Source organism: Topomyia yanbarensis, chromosome 3 (assembly GCF_030247195.1).
Source record: "Topomyia yanbarensis strain Yona2022 chromosome 3, ASM3024719v1, whole genome shotgun sequence".
NCBI lineage: Eukaryota > Metazoa > Arthropoda > Insecta > Diptera > Culicidae > Topomyia > Topomyia yanbarensis.
This window is the reverse complement of record NC_080672.1, coordinates 409,342,726-409,362,718: the sequence shown is the minus strand read 5'-3', so window position 1 is coordinate 409,362,718 and position 19,993 is coordinate 409,342,726.

Sequence of the window (19,993 nt, the reverse complement as noted above, 5' to 3'; positions counted from 1 at the left end):
TGCTCCATAGCTGGCTTCTCGATCCAAGCGGATAAAATTAAAATCGTGAAAGTTGAGGTCTATTACTGAAGTGAGCCATGTTTTGTGTAATGAGAATGCGTCACATTTTGGACTATTTATTGAAAGTTTGAAAAAATCGATTTTCGGCATCAAACTCCTGCAATTCCATTGTAGAACAGTGATCAAATTCGTGATATCGTTCGATGAATTCGCCATCGAAGGATACGATTGTCGTAAGCAGGGGCCATTTTGCGATTAGCTGCGTCATAAGTGTTCTAACAACAAATAGAAAAGTTTTCAAAACACTCTTAAGGGGATCAGAGATGTTGAAAGATGTAAATATTAAGTACACGATGTCAAATTACTGGGTAGAGATATGTGGGGTTTCTGATGTCCCTGGAAATGGTGGAAACTCCTTGTTTGATTTCAGATTTCCAAGACCTGAGGAAGCTATTTGCTTCCTCGATCTGTTATAATTGGTGGCCCCTTATTTTTTGGCCTTTACAAACAATCTCAGGTGAGGAACTATTCTTCCTTTTCCTATAGATTCTTGGCGCAGTAGAAAATGTCCCTTCTTAAGGATTGGCCTAAGAGAGCACAATAGTTTGTCATAGCCGGTGGCTTAGCCCTCATTAGCATTTCTGCGACAGAGTGCTTAGAGCGTTACGCTTCAGCTTCCCTTAAGCGAACGCCTCAGTTTCTCCTCGCGCTGTTTGTACACGGGACATGTCGAGAGCTCATGTAAATTCGCCTCACAGTAGGAACACAGTTCAGCATTCCCTCTGCAACCCAGCCAGCCTTTTTGATGGTATATCCAAGTTGCAACTGAATCATACGTATTTATATCCCACTAAAAAAGTCGCATAAAATGCAGAAAAGCTGCATATGCGTATCAAACTGGAGGCGTACATAGCTATTAAAATTGACGATTTATGACAATAATATACACGTTAGGCGCGATAATTTCGAGAATGAAAGCGATTCTAGAGAATGTATTTAAGATTGGATATACGAAACAATCTGGCATTATATGCGATATCCATAACTAGTATACGATTCGGGAACACGATATACGATTAACTCTCATTCGTCGGTAGAGAAGATCAAAAACCAGGAACAGTTAACAGGCACATACATCATCTCCAAAAAAACGAATGTCGGTTGTGAATCGGAGCCAAAACCCAACCTATTGAAATCTCCCCCTCTCATGTTAAAGTGGGATTCGCACTTACGACATTTGGATTGTAGGACAGGACTTACTACACAGAACTTTTTTAATTCTTATAAGAGTGACAATATTTCGTAATCATATCTTATCTTCAAGTAGAGAAACCCTATTCCGATAAACATATATGCAGCAATCTCATTTTAAAGATATGAGAAAAGTCGAAAATAATTTCACGAAATCGGGTTTTTTATATGTTGTGATATATTAAGTCGTATCTAACTTTTTGAAGTCATTGTGATGTATATCGAAGTCGTAGATATGTTTATGTTGCTTATTGACTATTCCTACAAATAGGAACGACCACAATGACTTTATTAAGTTTTTAATCCGACATTGATCGAAGTAAAATACGATCAAGTGTGAGCAAAAATACGATTTTTAATGCTTTAAATATTTGTAGCTAAATGAATATAAGTTTGCCAGGGCTCTACGACCAACTCCGATCGAACACTAGAACATCCATGCGATTTAGAATAAAAGGTCGTATTCAAATCATGTATTTAGTAATATGCGATTACTAATCAATTTCTGCAGACTAAAATCGACTGTCATAACGTTTTTGACTCTTTGTAGACATCTTTACGAGTTTTTTTCTATATTGTTATACGATTGATGGTTTGCTGGGAAGGATCATCATCATGATTCCCTCCACACTGTGTGGCCTAATTGCTTGCATTTGGTGCAATTCATAACCCGTGGTATAAAAAGGAAATGGCAGTCGAAGAGGATGCAATTTGGCAAAGCAGACCCGCCAAAAATCAACCGATACAAGCCTGAATGGACATACGACGGTGTTGTTGACACCATTTACTTCTATTTTATGGGCAGGCAGATAGACACGGAACTCCGTCGTAAGAGTTTTGTCTCCAGCAATGTCATTTGCTTGCTGCTTTAAATGGGATACGACAACCCTGAGGTTATCTGGGCGAACTTTTGTAATTTCGGTCACGGCCGAATACCGTTCCGTCAGATTTTTCGAAATCTTTAATAATCCAGCCAGGCTTTTTGAGGGTATATGCAATTTGCAACTGAATAATATATACACATATACCACCAACACAATCGCAATAACTGCAGAAAAGTTTCATATACGCACTAAACTGGAGTGTATATATGTACTTCACTGCTAGTCTAAATGATCTTCTTGAACCATATACACGTTTAACGTGATCATCTGTAGTGTTATTAGTAATTCTAAAGATGCATTTTGAATATATTTACGATAGTATAATACAATATATGCTACTTATTCCTACATAAGAGTTTAATGATATGCAACATTTCTTGTGAATTACTACGACTACTATTACCATGGCATGCGATTTCCATGAGTTTTTAAGATTTCGGTTCAGTCTATACGATGTACTACAATTTGTCGGTAAAGAAGGCAAGCTCGCATAAAAAGTATTATTAGCATAACATATGATTACACTCAATCATTTACGATTTCGGGTTACTATATATGATATATATCAATTTTTCGATAATCAAAAAGTACGTGTTGTGCAATTCTTACAGTAGACGCAACGATATCTTGATGTGTTATGATTTCAAGTTGGTATTCAAATAATAGCATTTTTATCTTGAAGTGAGTTTGAATTAGATCACAGAATCTTCCACACTGAACCACCTAAAAGATGATATTTCGCAATCATATCATATCTATCAGTAAAGAAAGACTTTTCATAGCCGATATTTATCTTTAATAGACCTCTCCACATTTTGAAAAAGTTTTGAAATATACATGGGTCAGCTTAAATTTTTGTTTTTGTGAATTTAAGAACTTTCGCCAAAAATGGCTTAATTTGGACATGATTTAGAGATGTCTCCAATCAAAAATCGTGTTTTTGCTATGTTTCCATAGGAAGATCACTTACACTCTGATTTAATAGGCCCTACATGCCCACAAATCATCAAAGGTTGTTCCTTAGATGCATCTTAATATGTTTTAACAGGTGAACATAGCTCTAATCGTAATAGAAAATTTGTTAACTGGATTTTTATTTAGAAAAGAATACCAAAACCAAGAAAAAATACTGCTATTTTTTTTTGGTTTTAATATACTTTTCTATATGAAAATCCAGTTAACAAATTTTCTATTGCGATAAGAGCTATGTTCACCTATTAAAACATGTTAAGATGCGTCTAAGGAACAACCTTTGATGATTTGTGGGCATGTAGGGCCTATTGAATCAGAGTGTAAGTGATCTTCCTATGGAAATATATCAAAAACACAATTTTTGATTGAAGACATCTCTAAATCATGTCCAAATTAACCAATTTTTGGCGAAAGTTCTTAATTTCACACCTTAAACAAAAATTTGAGCTGCCCCATGTATATTTCAAAACTTTTTCAAAATGTGGAAAGGTCTAATCTTTATATACGACACACTCAATCCTACCATGAATGTTTACAGTATACACCAATACGAATGTGGAATATTTTAGTTCAAATTACCAGTATAGCCAATGCCAGTGATGCAAGATAAACAATTGTTATTTTATTCAGAAAGTTTTTCTAACTCGTTATGTTCAAATTTTATGAGATAATATGCTAATATTGAGAAAAAACGCGGTTAACCACCAACAGAAAGGAATAGTGTTATTTACAAAACTGAACCAATACCATTTTTTCAGAATGAAATAAACAAAAAGCTATCTTTAAAAATACCCACTTGCTAGCAGCACTGTCAATAAACGTCAGCGAGCAAAAGCATTTGCGTGCATCAATCTGTTTTGCTGTGTTTAGTGCAGAGAATGTAAACATAATGTTCAGCCTAGTGCAGTTTATCGAATACCGAAAGTTTTAAATATTGGCCGTGCCATCTTCATAGGTGAAGAATGCAATACTTTTGTGGCCAAAACTCTCAAACGAGAAATGCGAGCAATTGCGTGTTAGCGGCACAGAATTCAACGGCCCCACAAAACAAATTTCCACAATCGTATTAAAGAAAGTTCGCAGCCTCCAAGCAGCAGAAAATGTCTCGGAAGAATTGTTTCGGGCGGAGGTTTCAGATGCAGACGGGAAACGGAAAATATTGAAACAGAAAAAACCTAAATTAGCGAAGCTTCTGGACTACAACGCATTATGTGAAGGTAAGCTTCCCTTTTAAATATTTAAGGATTATTGCGCCGAAAAGCTGAACCATCTTTGTTACAGCGCTTCAGCAATCGAAGGACACCAATCATCAGAAGGCTATGCCGGAATCGAAAGGCCGAGTAAAATGCGAATTATCACATCCAGACACTTCTGCTGAATCTGCCTAAACATTCTATGTTACTCCGATTCCAGTTACAACAGAGTACTTCACAAACTAATCAGGATCTTTCCATTCTGAAAAGCGCAATTTCGAGAACGACCGTGACAGCAGCAGATGTAATCGCAGGTAAGCAGTGTGTAGCATTTTGCAACCGTAATTGATCTATTAATCCACTTTGCATGGTTTTCCAGATGCATTGCCATTGAATGTCATTCAACGGGAACTGGAGCCGATATATTGTACTGACGAATGGATTTATTGTATACAATCACATTTAACAACAAACCAACCAAATTCTGGTAGCCATCTTGCGGCAGGTTAATGTTAATGATTAAAGTAAGGTAGCGTTTTCTCATCACAATTAAATAATTTCGGGCAACGATGGCGCTGTCAAATATGCTGAGCTAAAAGAGGACTTGAAGCATGTTATTCAAGAATCAGTTCTACAGTCGATAATTGTTTTCAAAATCATTTTGCTCGGTTGGCAGCACTCATGGAAATGAACACGAAGTGCACAAAGGACATTTTTGATACAACGGATGATCCTGTAGAAAATCTTAGCCGTATCCATAACTAGGTTGAATTGCATAAATGGAATATTAAGCTGAGCAATGAGAATTTCGGCGAAAAATATGTAAGCAATTTCCGATTTCGTTCTTCAGAATAACTTGTTTTTCCTGTTGTAGCTAAAATATTTCACCAGAATTATACCTCCAAATTCGTATACGGAGAAGGGAGATATTGATTGTTACACAATTGTGGATTGCTTATTCACAAGAGATTTTTGAACATGCTTCACCTGAACCGGAATAAACTGTGGACAAAAATCCAAACGTCATTCGTAACCGAGCGCTCGTTCGTTACACACACGCGCGTTGTTTGGTGTAACATTACCTTGAGTTAGGCGATATCGGTAAAGGTGTTTATCCTAGCAAGGGCTGGAGTATAAACATTATAAACGTTAAATTGTGTCAGGCAGTGCAGTGTACTGCGGTGATAAGCAGTTTTTTTTACCTGAAAGATGGCTTTGTTTAGACGAGCTATACCAGCTCTCTACTGCGTGAAGGTCACGCGGGTGACGGATAAAATAAGCGAAGGATCAATTCACCTACCAGCTCGTCAGGAACCAACGGGATAAGTGTTTTGTTTTTACTTTTTTATTTTGATTTAAGATTTAAGGTCGAGCGTGTTGCTCCCGCAACAAAATGGATCAAGGAGAAAGATCTCCCTCCAAAGATGAATCTCTTACGGAAGAGGATTTCGAAGATAGAAGTGGTTACCTACGATCCACCTTCTGCACTTCCCTCCAATGTATCACAGCACCCCCCGAGTCAAGTTTTACCAGTATGGATCCGCTGATCCTTGTGCGGTATACTTTCGGCCCAAAAACAAACCGTTAAACAGAATAACTGATGCGCGGGAGCTGAAAAAAAACGTTACTCAGTCGTAACCGAGATTAAAAAGGTTCAATCAGATAAACTGCGCGTAGTCGTTACTGATTTGAAACAGGCCAGTGATATCGTTAGCAATAGCTTCTTTACGATGGAGTATAGCGTCTACATTCCTTCTCGTGATGTGGAGATTGACGGTGTGGTAAGTGATATGGGTCTAACTGTCGATGATCTGATGAATGATAGGGTTGGCCGCCTTAAGGGCCCTAACCTTCAATTAGTTAAGATTTTGGAGGGCAAACAACCCAGCAAACCATCAATCGTATAACAATGTAGAAAAAGACTCGTAATGATGTCTACAAAGAGTCAAAATCGTTCCATTTTAGTCTGCAGAAATTAATTTGTAATCGCATATTACTAAAAACAAGATTTGAATACGACCATTCATTCAACATCGCATTGATGTTCTAGTTAAATCGTGTTCGATCGGAGTTGGTCGTAGAGCACTGGCAAACTTATATTCATATAGCTACAGATATTTAAAGCGTTAAAAATCGTATTTTTGCTCACATTTGATCGTATTTTACATCGATCAATGTCGGATTAAAAACTTAACAAAGTCATTGTGGTCGTTCCTATGTGTAGGAATAGTCAATAAGCAACATAAACATATCTACGACTTCGATATACATCACAATGACTTCAAAAAGTTAAATACGACTTAATATATCACAACATATAAGAACCCCGATTTCGCTAAATTACTTACGACTTTTTTCATATCCTTAAAATGAGATTGCTGTATATACGGCGAATGTTTATCGGAATATGGTTTCTCTACTTGAAGATAAGATATGATTACGAAATATTGTCACGCTTATAACAATTAGAATAGCTCTGTGTAGTAAGTCCTGTCCTGCAATCCAAATGTCATAAGTTCGAATCCCACCTTAACATGAGAGGGAGAGAGACCTCTTTGGGTTGGGCTTTGGTTCACAACCGACATTCGTTTTTTTTAGATGATTTATGTGCCAGCTGTTCCCAGTTTTTGATCTTCTTTACCGACGAATGAGAATTAATCGTATATCGTGTTCCGGAATCGTATACTAGTTATGGATATCGCATATAATGTGAGATTGTTTCGCATATCCAATCGTAAATACATTCTCTAGAATGACTTTCATACTAAAAATTATCGCGCCTAACGTGTATATTGTCATAAATCGTCAATTTCAATAGCTATGTACGTATATCGCCTCCAGTTTGGTACGCATATGCCGATTTTGTGCATTTTGTGCGACTTTTTTAGTGGGATATAAATACGTATTATTCAGTTGCAACTTGGATATACCATCAAAAAGGCTGGCTGGGAATTGCACTGAAAATCCATCGAAGATAGGAATTACTATCCATCAGACTCGTTTCGCATAACCTTCGCCGGATCTGCACTTCCGAGCTACGTTGAAGTGGGAGGAACTCGTCTACCTGTGCGTCTGTTTGTACCGCGGGTCATGAATTGTTCCAATTGCAAGCAGCTAGGTCATACTGTACAACAAGCAACAGTGCGGCAAATGAGGGGAACGCCATGCGGATGATTCTTGCTGTAGGCCTGCTGAGAAATGTTTTTACTGTGGGGAGAATCCGCATGCACTTTTGACATGCCCACCGTACAAACTTCGCGCGGATAAACTGAAGCGATCCGCCAAAGATCGCTCCAGACGCTCTTACGAAGAAATGCTTAAATTAGCTGTTCCACTTATCTTCGAAAGACCATACGCTCTCTTGCCAACTGACGATAACGCCTCTAACGACCCTTGCGAGGGGCATTATTTGGCTCCGCTAGGAAACACAAGGAAAAGACCTAATCCAAACTCACCCTAACTTCCTAGTGAGGGTCCTAGGTTGTCCCAAACATGGGTACAAAATAAAAATACTTCATCAACTAGAAGTGCTGCTACAAATCCAAGAACCTTCTGATTTTGGGAAATTGAGATACAACCAGGAGTTCCCAGCACTCTCCGCGGCACCAAAAAATGCCAAGTTCTTCCATTTTAAAGTCAGAAACTCAACCTAAAACGGGGCTCCTTAATTTTTGTGACATTGTGGACTAGATATTCACAGCTTTCAACATTTCCGATTCTCTGAAAAGCTTGCTGGTTGCTAATCTATCACAAGTAAGAACAGTTGACTAAACAACGGCCCCTCCTTACAGCGATTTTATTCTTCGATGGCTAACTTATTAAACGGAATCACGGATCTGATCACTGTTTTACAGTGGAACTGCAGAAGTATTATCCCCAAAATTGATTCATTAAAACACTTCCTAGATTACAATAATTGTGGTGCATTTTCCCTACGTGAAACATGGCTCACGTCTAATATAAACCTCAACATCCACGATTTTAACACTATCCGCTTGCATCGAGAAGACTCATATGGAGTGGTACTTTAAGGGATCAAAAAGTGCTACTCCTTCAATCGAATCAACCTCCCTTCGACGCCGGGCATTGAAGTTATCGTTTGTCAAACAACAATCAAAGGCAAAGCTGTTTGCATAGCTTCTATTTACATTCCTCCTAGGGCCATGATGGGATATCGAAGATTCTTCAACGTGATTGAATACTTTCCCTCGCCCCGCCTGCTTCTTGGAGACTTTAACTCTCACGATACAGAGCGGGGCTGTCTGTACCACGATAATCGATCCTCAACAATTCAAGACCTTTGTGACAACTTCAATATGACAATTCTGAACACAGAAGAAATGACACGGATTACTAGACCACCAGCGCAAGCAAGTGCACTGAACATATCTCTATGCTCGACATCACTACGGTTATATTGCAAGTGGAAGGTAATATCTGATCCCCATGGTAATGACCACCTGCCGGTTGTAATTGCAATCACCACTTGTTCAAGACCTTCGGAACCAATCAATGTTCTCTATGACCTCACACGAAACATTGATTGGAAGACGCAGCTACGATATCCAAAACTATCGATTCGACACAAGTACTTAGGTAGAGCATAATTTTTTGTCCAACTCGATTCTCAATATCGCGAATCAAGCTCAGACGAAACGAGTACCCGGCATGAACACTCAAAACCGTTTTCCCAATCCGTGGTGGGACAAAAGAGTTCTCTGATGTATACGCGGAGAAGGCTGCCGCGTATAAAGCCTTCCGGAACGACGGGTTGGTTGCAGGCTGTCGACTGTACGAGATATTAGAAAAGCGAATGAAAAATTTCATGAAAGCCAAGAAACGCAGTTACTGGCGGCAGTTTGTCGACGGGTTAACAAGAGAAACATCGATGAGCACTCTTTGGGGCACGGCCCGACGTATGCGAAACCGAACCAGTACTTACGAGAGCGTGGAATATTCAAACCGTTGGATATTCGATTTCGCCAAGAAGGTTTGTCTGGACTCCGCTCTGGGACAAAAAATCTACCGCGAACGAAACAGCAGTTCTCACTTGCTCTCTTATCATGCAACAATAACCCAGCAAACCAGCAATCGTATATAAAAGTTTACAATAAATTACAAATAATGACAGACTAAATCAAAATTACAAATAGTGTAAGCAAAAATTATGTTTTGTTGTAAAAAGTTCACATAACATGCAAATCTGTGATCGAAATACAAAGTTGACTTGAAGTTATTTATTAGTCCACTACAACTTAAAACAAAATTGTACATGCGGAATAATAAAGACAATTTTGAAACATTGTATAGAAATTAATTTGCAATTGGATTAAACTGCAAAATCGATCGAAAAAGAGTCACCTCCTTATAGCACTTCGCAAATTCTCTGCCAGACTAGTTCAATATTTGAGCAATAAAACTGGTTTGAGTACAGAATGTACGTTGTGATTTGACAGGTATAGAACGTATCATTGGAGTGCCATATTGAGGTTGGATTATGGTATTTTTAAATCGTAATCACAAAGCGATAAAAATGATCAAATATAATCGTTGCTTGACAGTGTATAAATAGATGAGTACATAGCGGCTATGCTGGGAATACGAAGATCTCAGGTTCGAAACTGGAAGTAAATTCGTAGCTACCTGCTTTTAATAATTGATGTTCCAGTAACTCCAACCTCACCCATGAAAAACATATATCTACCAGTGTGGGCATAACTGTGTCTTATAACAGAATTATGGAAATTTCATCCTGACTTTTTGTTTTCATATTTTTTAAAAAATACTTCTTGTTACCACATTGGGGACCTTAAGCTGCATAAACCTTCATGTGTGATTGTAAAGTTGATCATATATAAACTCAAAATGATAAGCTAGATAATTGTAAAATGCTTCTGATAGTTCTACTATACCGATTTGTTGTACGTATATGGCCTCCACTTTTGTTCACATAGAAGAGATCTGTGCATTTTATACAATCAATTCATATCGTTGAAGAGTACAGTTAATCGAATTGCAACTTATTGAAGTGAATCAAAATGTTGGCTGGGAAAGTTCCAAGTCCAGACAGAATCAAATTCAACTTTATGAAAAATCTGCCAGACTCTGCCAAGAGACGCTTGTTGAATTTATTTAATAAGTTTCTTGAGGCTAACATAGTCCAACATGATTGGAGACAAGTGAGTGTCATCGCCATCCAAAAACCAGGAAAAACCAGCCTCCGACCACAACTCGTATCGACCGATTGCAATGCTGTCCTGTATCCGGAAGTTATTCGAGAAAATGATCTTGTTTCGCCTCGACGATTGGGTCGAAGCAAATGGCTTACTGTCAGATACTTAATTTGGCTTCTGCAAAGGCAAAGGGACTACAGAAATTCAAATGGTATATGCTAACAAAGAACAGATGGCATCAGTATTCTTGGATATTACGGGGGCTTTCGAATCAGTTTCTATCAGCATTCTTTATGAAAAGTTGCACCAACATGGTCTTCCACCAATTTTAAACAACTTTTTGCTAAACCTGTTGTCGGAAAAACAAATGCTTTTCTAGGAATGGTGATTTATTGGCATCACGATTTAGCTACATGGGCCTTCCCCAGGGCTCATGTCTAGGCCCTCCTCTCTACAATTTTTACGTGAATGACATTGACGAATGTCTTGTCAATTCCTGCACGCTAAGGCAGCTTGCAGATGACGGTGTGGTCTCTATTGCAGGTCCCAAGGCCGTCGACTTGCAAGGACCACTGCAAGATACCTTGGACAATTTGTCTGCTTGGGCCCTCCAGCTGGGTATCGAGTTCTCTACGGAGGAAACTGAGCTAGTCGTATTTTCTAGGAAACGTGAACCAGCGAAACTACAGCTTCAGTTAATGGATAAAACTATTGCTCAGGTTTAATTAAGCACACATTGGAACGATGACTTTATGAAGTTATTAATCCGTCATTGATCGTAGTAAAATACGATCAAATGTGAGCAAAAATACGATTTTTAATAATTTAAAGATTTGTAGCTATATGTCTATAGTTTATCAGTGCTCTACGAACAACCCCGGTCGAACACTATTCAATCAGTACATCAATGCTATTCTGAACCAAATGACATATTTAAATCATGTTTCTAGTAATATGCGATTACAAATCAATTTCTGCAGACCAAATTCGACTGCCGTAGCGATTTTAACTTTTAGTAGACATCATTACGAGTCTTTTTCTACATTGTTGTGGTTTGCGGTTTGCTGGGCTATTTCACCATCAGATATGTCTGTGATGTAATCACCTTCGATGAATTTAGTAGAAAAACGATTTTGCTACGATATGCAATAAATTCTCAAAAGGAAAAATTGGATTGCGCATTAACGTCACAAGACTCAAATTAAGTTTTGCTTTTTTTGTGTTTCGAATTGATCTCTTCAGTAACCAACACCATTCGGGTGTCTAGTTAGACGATGTATCTAAACTATATTTGCTTCCCGGGCATCATTCGGGACAAGTCAGTTGCTTTAGGCGTTCACATATGTCGTGAGAACTGTTTGGATTTTTTTTGTGTTTAGCTAGTGCTAATTTGGGTACTAGTTTAGACAAATCGTCTAACTAGTTACTGACAAGATGAATTCGAAGCATAATGTTGAGTGATTTTCTTTGTTTACTATCTCTTTTGTTACTAAATCGCTAAAAAAAAAATATTGTAAAGATTTATAATTAAACTTTAATAATCAGTAAGTGAAAATAAACAAAGAGAGGCTCTCAAAATCACTTGAAAATTTTCACCAGCAATACTCACTGCATACATTCGCTTCAGACATCATTTACAACAGCAACAGCATTTTGGCGCTTTTCGGCAAGCTATCACTGCACACACACACCTTTGATTTCGATTCTGGTATAACGATACACCTGACGTTGAATGAAGAAACTCAAAGAAATTAGATTTTTATTGATTTTGCTAATCAATAGCCCAACCCCCAAAGGGCGTTTTAACATTTCATACGGTAGCCCTACAGTCAGTATAGCGATGTAGCATAAAGGTATACAACCCACTTCCCAACAAACGTCGACGTCGGTACAGTATTAGGGTCTCGGGTGGTTTTAGCGGTTCCCTAGATAAGAGCGAGAATATATGTTTATACTAAACCGAACCGAAATGGCGACAACCACCCTGACTACTTTTTCCAGATGTTGATGTTTTTTGTAGTTTCCCGCTGTTACCCACAAAGCCGAAGGGCGTTTCATTTCCAGCGAATTAAAGCTCGTTCCTCGCCATTCATGTTGTGCTGGAGCGAAACACGGCAGCTTGAACTTGGTAAATGTTGGTACCTACTCGCGTTTATTGTTGGTACTCGTACTACTAGGCAGTGCATGTACGCGACAGCCCTTCGGGCAGTCACTTTTTCTTGCTGCGATTGTTGAGAATCCTTTCTACTGGAACACATTGTATATGAAGTAGAAATGACTATTCTTCTCGAGTAGCTAGCATGTTTTGACATTGACGTCAGCTTTTTGTTGTGTAGATACAAGCTTGCGTTTTGAGATTAGAATATGTATGTATTTCTGAAGGAATGGAAAAAGGACACAGTGGCAGTTCTATTTCGACTGCCTAAGGAAACACAAAGGTCAACGGAAAGCTTGTTCTGATTTATGTTACAAAACGTGTAAAGAATGGTCGGAATTAAGGTGGATTTTATTCAATTTCCCTTTCCTGTCAGTGTGAGTCTTTGTCGGGAAAGGGTGCAGATATTTCGCGTTATCAAATGGTTTTCATTCGATTCGCATACCCTGCAGCGACAGTTCTGATTGCACGTACATGATACATTCGTTGAAACTATAACTACATAAAGTGTTTGTTCATTAGGAAGGTTATATATGGCAGACGAGCCGCGATTCATCTAAGCTTCTCTATTCATCTCATTTTTTGTTGATTCAACTTCAAGCAAGGAATATAACAACAACATTTCACAGAATCTACCATTTATGTAGTTAAATAAATTCCTTTTCTTAAACTTAAACTTCTAAAACTTCAAATAAGCGACGTAAACTTCTAACAATTTGTCGTAAACTCAACAGATTTGTCCGATCTCTTACCGTGAAATTAATGAGATCCATGAATATATTTATCCCTACTAGCTCAATCATTTCAACACGATCCAATGTTTTTAACATAATCACAACATAATGTTTTTTTTTCACTGATCGTTTCAAACTTTTGTCAAACAAATGACTTGTTTCATAATGTCAAAGCACTTAATTTAAAATAAGAAAAGAATGAAATGATTTTTTTTTCTTTTAAGATCTGACTTGTTTTATCAAGAAATAAATTTTAAAATGATGTTTGCATACATTCAATACATGATTGCAAAAACGAAGTATCTTGTTTTGTGAACTATTTAACGAACAGATTTGTATTTTTGGCGCAGGTTTCGTTTTTTTTTTGAACATCACAATGTAATGAAATGAATAACAATGTTTGGGGCAGCGATGACAGATCTGCGGAAATTTCTGTAATTTAAAAGTTTTCTGCGAATCCGTAGATAAAATCAAAGGAAATTCAATTTTGCCTGTGGAAATCTCCAGTAGATACAGACCACTAGATTCGGATTGTCGCTGGTGTTCGAGGAATTCCACGAAGATCCGTCCGAAAATCTTTAAAATCGTGACCGACCATCTTAGATTCCAATGAAACTTTACACGTTTCACCGTCATCCAAGACTAAATATTTTCCACAGGTAATAAGATTATTTTGACTCAAGAGCAACTTTTCAATAGGGCGTAGACGTTTCTACGTGTATGAATTTCAAATTTTTTTGTTCGATTACTGTATTTTATACAGCAAAACTATCTGAGAACGAGTTACAGGGAATCAATACTTCTGTCTGAAAAAAATATACACTGAAAAAAATGTGTCATTTTTCAAAAAAACAAAAATTTATGATAAAAATTTAAATCGCGAGAAAACCCATTTTTTTTTAATTTTTTTATATTTTGTTACCAAAAACATAAAGAGAAAAGCAACATTTTGAATGTGATTGCATGATGGAGAAAAAATCGGTAAAAAAGTTTTCCTAACAATAACTTCGTACATGTTTTTAAATTTCATACTAATAGACATACAAAATTGTAATTCTATTACAGAATATAATTCTAAGCACCATTTAAAATCAAAATGCATTTAACAAAAATCTTCCAAAATGCGATAGCTTTCGAGATATTTGAAATGTTGCTCCTTCAAAAACAATTAATTCGTGTAATTATGCTCTTTTTAAAAGTTATTCGCGTTACCCCATCAAAAAATGTCAAAAATTTAATGTTTATCGTTTTAAAGACGTAAAAGCAACTTTTTTAGTGTATTTGGATCCTGGAGAAGCTTTCAATAAAAAAAATTTCCTAACAACAACTTTTGATATTTTTTTTTAATTCTTACTATTTGCAGTCAAAAATACAATTTTCTTTTTGAATATGATTCTAAACGCCATTTTAAATCGAAATGCTCTTAACAAAAAATTTCTAAATTGTAGTAGTTCTCGAGATATTTGAACGCAATTATTTTGTTTTATTACGACCTTTTCATAAGTTAGTCGCATTTCTCCATCAACAATAATAGGTCTTTCAAAAGGCCCGTAAACTTTCCTGCAACTTTCTCTTTGACATCAAGGCGATATTGTGAAACATTTTAAAGTTACATGAAAACACCCAACATATGATTCAGCTATATAGTTTAATCAACAGACCCTATGGTTGAAATATATTTTGGTTGCTTTCATGTAACTTTCAAATGGTTTACAATATCACCTTGATGTCAAAGAGAAAGTTGCAAGTTTACGGGCCTTTTAAAAAACTTATTATTATTGATGGAGAAACGCGACTAACTTATGAAAAGGTCGTAATAAAACAAAGTAATTGTGTTGTTAAAACAAAAGTTAAAATATCTCGAGAACTACTACATTTTAGAATTTTTTTGTTAAGAGCATTTCGATTTAAAATGGCGTTTAGAATCATATTCAAAAAGAAAATTGTATTTTTGACTGCAAATAGTAAGAATTATAAAAAAATGTCAAAAGTTGTTGTTAGGAAAACTTTTTTATTGAAAGCTTCTCCAGGATCCAAATACACTAAAAAAGTTGCTTTTACGTCTTTAAAACGATAAACATTAAATTTTTGACATTTTTTGATGGGGTAACGCGAATAACTTTTAAAAAGAGCATAATTACACGAATTAATTGTTTTTGAAGGAGCAACATTTCAAATATCTCGAAAGCTATCGCATTTTGGAAGATTTTTGTTAAATGCATTTTGATTTTAAATGGTGCTTAGAATTATATTCTGTAATAGAATTACAATTTTGTATGTCTATTAGTATGAAATTTAAAAACATGTACGAAGTTATTGTTAGGAAAACTTTTTTACCGATTTTTTCTCCATCATGCAATCACATTCAAAATGTTGCTTTTCTCTTTAGGTTTTTGGTAACAAAATATAAAAAAATTAAAAAAATGGGTTTTTTCGCGATTTAAATTTTTATCATAAATTTTTGTTTTTTTGAAAAATGACGCAACATTTTTTTCAGTGTATATTTTTTTCAGACAGAAGTATTGATTCCCTGTAACTCGTTCTCAGATAGTTTTGCTGTATAAAATACAGTAATCGAACAAAAAAATTTGAAATTCATACACGTAGAAACTTTTACGCCCTTTTGAAAAATTACTCTTGTATCAAAATATTCCAATTGCCAGAGAATATCATGGAGATTCATACAGCGAACACACCTGCAAAGTTTCGTTCGAATCGATGATGGTCATATTTTGCGGTCGGCCGGTTTCTCATGGAATCCCTCTGTTGATGGCGCTACCTCGAGCGACAAACATCTTGGCGATGATATGCAGCGCGACAACCCGATGAACGTGGATGGGCAAACTAGTGATAACAATCAGAACGTGATAGCAATCAGATCGGAGCGAATTGATCGATAGTGCATTTATATATATCTATGAATTTATTATATCTAAATACCTATTTATACCTATAACTAATAGTGTCAAGGAAATTAAGATAAGAGCGCTAAAATTGAAGATTTCACCCATAGATTACAACTGGTAAGGATTTGATTAATTTGTTGATCGCATTATAATATTTAATAGTTTGAGGTTAGATCACCAACGTGTTGGCACTGATTATCCGTAATCAATCTGAATTTTCTTAAGGACGGATTAAAATAGAAGTTAGTATGATATGCAATACCATAGCACAGCGTAAAACATTTATATTCATATCTTAGGCGTCGTAGGCTGGCTTAGCATTACGGAGGCTAATTGATTGTATTTATAAAAGAAGGCACTAAACGTATGTACACATGAATTAACTGAACTGCCTCACCAAACTATTATTAATTGTAGGAGATTTTTAATCCCGCTGGGATTCCAATATACCTGTGATTAACAACTCGGAAATCGCGTTTTCTTCCGTTCAAATAACACCCTCTATCAGTTACTTTTTTGGCTTCCGCGACCGGTAGCTTGAAGTAAGCTACCTGCGTGCCAAGCAACCCCTCCCTGATACGTACAGCGTTCTGATCGATCTCAACACCGCACTGCTGTTTAACGGCCGAGACGACGTCCTCTGTGTTTGTGATCTCGTCCAGTTGCTTACACTGGAGAGTCACTTCCGCTCCCAACGACCTCACCTGAGCGCCGTTTCCCAAGACCTCTTGGTCCAACCTCCTATACGTTACTCCGCTGGATTGTGCACCACGCTTCAGCACCAAGATCATTTCGCCATCTTTGGTGCGTCTGACGCTTCGCACATCCTGTCCTAAATTCGAGAGGCTTTCGGCCGCCCGCGTCGATTTTAGGACCTCCGCATAGCTACCGCCGTTGGCTTTCACCAGCAGGGCCTCTCCTCTGTCCCTCGCCTTCTTCTTCGCGGGTCGAGGTGCGCTCGAATTCCGCTTCCTACTGACCACCTACCATTCACCATCTTCTGCCGATGGTGCCGGCTGGCTGGTGCCAGGTCGCTCCACATTATGCGCCCGATTGGCGACTTTCGCCTTTTTAGGATGAGAAGTCGCCTTCTCGGGTCGCCGCCCTGCGGGATCCTTCGCACCCGGATCCGCGCCTCCCAAACGACGTTTGGCCTTATTGGTTGCACGTCGTTTGGCGTTGCTCCGCGCGCCTACACTAGGCCTAGGCCGCTTCGCAGTCTCACCCTCCATCAAGCGTTTGGTGGCCGATAAAGCGAAGTCTATCGTCTCCTGCGCCATCGTCGCTCCACCGTGGAATGAGAAGGCCTCGGTTTGGATACCGCGGTCAGCCTTCTCTCTTTCCGGCAACCTCTCCATGTAGGCTACTTGTTCTTGTCTTGCGACTCGAACAGCCTGACGAAGCACCAGCAGGTTCTGTTTAAGCTCCTTGCTGATGTTATTCTTCCCGCTTGTGAATTCGATAATACTATCCAGTTGCTTGACCACTTCCTGCATCGCGGGTAGTGGTCCGCCAAGCGTGTTGGTAGTATTATCTCCTACCACAACCATTTCTCCTTCGGTGCTGTTGTTTACAGCCACCTTCGCTCCATTGTCAGCCCCTGTCGGGGGAGACCTCTCCAGACCCCCTTTGGCAAAGGTGTTCAGCGCCGTAATCGCTTCCGCCTCCTCAACGCATACTTTTTTATTATTGTTTCTAAAAAGACTCATATTAAATCCCACGCGTTGCGCGAACAAATAGGTCCGCCACGCCAGAGCTCCGCATTAACGTGGTAAGAGACACTTACTGTGGGGGGTGTCCAGGTACCCCACAGGCTCCGTTAACGATCGGGCATCTTTTTCACCCCCCCCCCCCCCCCGATCATTCATCCCTCGGCACGGATCGCTTCACGCCTTGGAATTGGGGTCATCGCGTTTGGTGGGCCCATATCACCGGAACGGGAGGTCCGTAGCGCTATTGTATGCCGGCAACTACACGGCCCCCCTTCCCTGTCAGCATACGACCATAGTCCCAACGAGTTGGCTACCCGAACATTCCTATGGCTACTCGTATCCCAGCCGGCTCCGCGGGGAGGTAGAGATAGGAGTTCCTGGGCAAGAGGCTAAGGACCACTGTGGCTAACCACCGGGTCTGTATTGCGCATTGCCCAGGCATTTGCCAGCCGGGAAGCGACTCTAGTGAAGGTGATGATGTTGCCTGTGTTAAGCCAAAGAGGAGCAGAGGTACCTGCCTAAAAATTGCTATGGTTTCCAATGTAGCACTAGAAACACCTACATACAGTGAGACAATCTCATTTTCGTATACCGCTAAGTGGAATGCTTATATGCATTTTACAAGTAAAAAATTAGTTTACGAGACATTTTATTTATGTAGAAATAGTTTACTAGACAGCATGGGGAGGATACAGTAATTATCTTTGCACTACAAATGCTCATTTTTTCAAAAATAATCATTATTCTAAAGATAGTCAAATATACACTCAATCTCACATTCGTACAGTACACATATTTTTTTTAAATTCCTATAATAAATATTCAATGTGGTAGCTTCTGTTTGTAATTACAGTTTTCAATTGTATTGGAATGCGGACCACTAGTTTTTGTGTGTATTCAACTTAATTTTTATCCTACTCTTCTAAATAGTAGTTTCTAAGATTCTCATTATAATCCGGATAGTTTCGCACATTTTATCCAAATACTCCTATATATTTTTCTAATCAGTTAATACACGGGGTCCGCATTTCAGAATCCATAACATTTAAACAATTATAAATTAACTCAAAACGTTTTATGCACGCCTTATGCTTTAGGTTCTTCTCCTGATCGAATTTCCAATATCCACCATTACTTAGTAAAAGGACCATTTTAAGGAAGCGTTGCTTTAAAATTTATTTTAAGATACCGTAAACCGGGGTGACTTTGATCATCGGGGCGACTTCGATCACTCGACACTTTTTTCGTAGATCGCTTATTAAACCAGAATAGTCTACCGAATCATTTTAATTTGAAATGATTTTTACTCTAAACTTATAAAATACTGATTTGTTATACTTTTTTAGTATATTGTTCGGTTTTTGTGTACAAAAACTACAAAAAACCGAAATTTGACTGTACCTGATTTTTACGAAGCTTCGTAAAGTGTCTATTTTTTATAAAACAAATAGATCTCAGATTTGAGCAAGAGTAATAAATTTCAAGCGAGTTTTTATTTTCCTTTAGATTGGGATATGTTACATTTAGTTATAAGGGTTTGTTTATTTTTAACATATTTTTTGTGAAACTATTTGGCAATTATTTCAAATTATTTTAAGTTAAAATTCGCAACATTTTTTTTATTGTACAATATTCCAACGTGTTAAAATGGATGAAACTTTTTGTACATTAATAAGACACTGAAACAAAACAATTTTAGTAGTTTTAAAGGTTTTCACAATCTTTTATTCTAGTTGGACACAAATTATACGAATTTTGGTTACTCGAATTTTACAGTACATTGAAATACTTTGTATAATACTATTTAACATCAATTTAACAATGAGTATCCTTCCAGAATTCAGGCCCGATGAGAGGGGGAGGCAGCCAGGGCAATTGCCCTGCGGCCCGGACGGTATTTGGGGGCCCGCGATCTTACCCGAAAGATTGGCGAACACGTCTGGTATTCATAAAAGATAAAAAAAATAGCAATATTAATTTGTTTGTAATCATTCGCCTTAATAAATTGTTATA